The sequence below is a fragment of the Octopus bimaculoides genome, chromosome 29 (assembly GCF_046866305.1).
Source record: "Octopus bimaculoides isolate indiv1 chromosome 29, ASM4686630v1, whole genome shotgun sequence".
Taxonomy (NCBI): Eukaryota; Metazoa; Mollusca; class Cephalopoda; order Octopoda; family Octopodidae; genus Octopus; species Octopus bimaculoides.
Window position 1 is genome coordinate 4,900,421 of NC_142956.1, and position 2,500 is coordinate 4,902,920.

At 32.4% G+C, this 2,500-nt stretch overlaps 1 protein-coding gene across 12 annotated transcripts in view; it reads left to right on the forward strand.

The window, feature by feature from the left end:
- The window catches only part of LOC106875668 (adhesion G protein-coupled receptor G6), a 123,258-nt gene that overhangs the window by 23,731 nt on the left and 97,027 nt on the right, over nucleotides 1-2,500 (forward strand). The gene's annotated exons all lie outside the window — the stretch shown is intronic.

Sequence of the window (2,500 nt, forward strand, 5' to 3'; positions counted from 1 at the left end):
ATTATTCATACACTGATTCTTCTTCTTCTTCTTCTTCTTCTTCTTCTTCTTCTTCTTCTTCTTCTTCCTCTTCTTCTTCTTCTTCTTCTCCTTCGTCGTCGTCGTCGTCGTCTTCTTATTTTTCGTCATTTTCTTCTTCTTCTTCTTCTTCTTCTTCTTCTTCTTTTTCCTCTTGTTCTTCTTCTTCTCATTAGGTATCTTTTTGTTAAGCAACGTTTTTCATCTTTTCCTGCATGTCCTTCTATCCTTCTTCTTCTTCTTCTTCTTCTATTTCTTGTTCTTGTTCTTATTCTTCTTATTCTTCTCTTTCTTCTTCTTCTTCTTCTTCTTCTTCTTCTTCTCTTTCTTCATCTTCTTCTTCTTCTTCTTCTTCTTCTTCTTCTTCATCTTGTACTTCTCCTTCTTCTTCTTCTTCTACTTCTTTTTCTTCTCCCCCATCCTCCTCCTCTTCCTTCTCCTCCTCCGCCTTCTTCTTATTATTCTTCTTCTTCATTTTCTTCGTTTTCTTCTTCTTCTTTTTCTTCTTCTTCTTCTTCTCCTTTTTCTTCTTCTTCTTTTTTCTTCTTCTTCTCTTTGTTGTTGTTCTTCTTCTTCATCTTCTACTTCCACTTCTCATCCCTTTTCTTCTTCTTGTTTTTCTTCTTTTCTTCTTCGTCTTCTTCTCCTTCTACTTCTTTCCCATCTTCTCCGTTTTACTCTTTTTTTTATTTTTCAACTAATGTTTCTACATTACCGTCATCTTTGTTTGAAATTCTTCCTCTCGTCTTCCGATTCTTCTTCATTTTCTTGTTTCTCTTTTGCTTTTCTTCATTTCCACAATCGATATCAGCATCATTATCATCATCACCGACAACAGAATCTTCACTACCAAATCATCAACATCAATATCATGTTCATCATCACTATAAACATGCAAATCCCCATCATTATCAGAATAATCAACATTAACAACATCAACCCCAACATTAGCACCAATAACATCTTCGTCATTAACACAACCACCATATATTCCTCTCCTTTGTTTCTTGGTTATATTCGTCACTACTCGCCACCTAACGTTAACACTATCATCATCATCATCAGCATAATCATAGTTGTAATCCACTTTTCATCTCATCCATCTTGTAATTCTTTACTCTTACTATTTAGTATTCTGTCACAAATCTGTTTCATAAATGTATTTAACTGAATTTTATGTTTCCAGGTATTTGCACTGGAACAATATAAAAAATATCGCAGTAGGAGTCTTCCAACATTTGTCCAGTTTAACATATCTGTAACTAAAATCGGTCTTCTGTTATAGTATTTCATTGATGATATATTTCTAAATATGCAATATCTTCGAATCGATCATATTACGCTCCCACACCCGCGTTTCTAAAATGTGTTTTATGGTTTCTGAATGTGTATGAATGTGAGTGTCGCTATATTTAATATATAAGGGCTATTTCATAAATAAGTGCATGGATGTGCGTGACTTTGTGTATGCATGTGTATATCCCAATATAGTAAAACGCGTGTGAAATACGGTATGTATATCCTCTACGACGCTTGTCTATGTATAAACACTAAATATAATTCTAGATATAATTCTAAATATGTAATATCTTCGCATCGATCATTTTACGCTCCCACACCTGTGTTTCCAAATATGTAATTTATTGTTTCTGAATGTACTTGTCTATACATAAACACTAAATAACACCCTTGACTAACACTTCTAGATGTAGACTTAGGAATGGATTAGTGATACACTAATTTTGAAACCTTGTTTTTAGTTGTGTTTGTTGTTGCCTTTTTAGTAGTTGCCTTCTTCTTCTTCTTCTTCTTCTTCTTCTTCTTCTTCTTCTTCTTCTATATCTTCTTCTTCTTCTTCTTTTTCTTTTTATTCTTCTACTTTTTAGTCTTAATCTTCTCTTTCTTCTTCTTCTTCTTCTTCGTCGTCCTCTTCTTCTTCGTCTTCTTTCTTCTTCTTCTTCTTCTTCTTCTTCTTCTTCTTCTTCTTCTTCTCCTCCTTTTTCTTTTTATTCGTCTTTTTCTTCTTCTTCTCTTTCTTCTTCTTTTTCTTCTTCCTCTTCTTCTACTTCTTTTTGTTCTTCTTTTTATTCTTATTCTTCTTCCTTTTCTTCTTCTTCTTCCATAACTTCTTCTTTAGTGTTTGTTTTTCATTTTCTTCTTCTTCTTCTTCTTCTTATTATTATTATTATTATTATTATTATTGTTATTATTATTATTATTCTATTTCTATTTCTTCGCTTTTTTTGTAATCTACTTCCGCTTCGTCATCATCATCATCATCATCATCATCATCATCATCATCATCAATCATCATCCTTTTTCTTCTTCGTCTTCTTCTCCTTCTACTTCTTTCCCATCTTCTCCGTTTTACTCTTTTCTTTCTTTTTCAACTAATGTTTCTACATTACCGTCATCTTTGTTTGAAATTATTCCTCTCGTCTTCTGATTCTTCTTCATTTTCTTGTTTGTCTTTTGTTTTTCT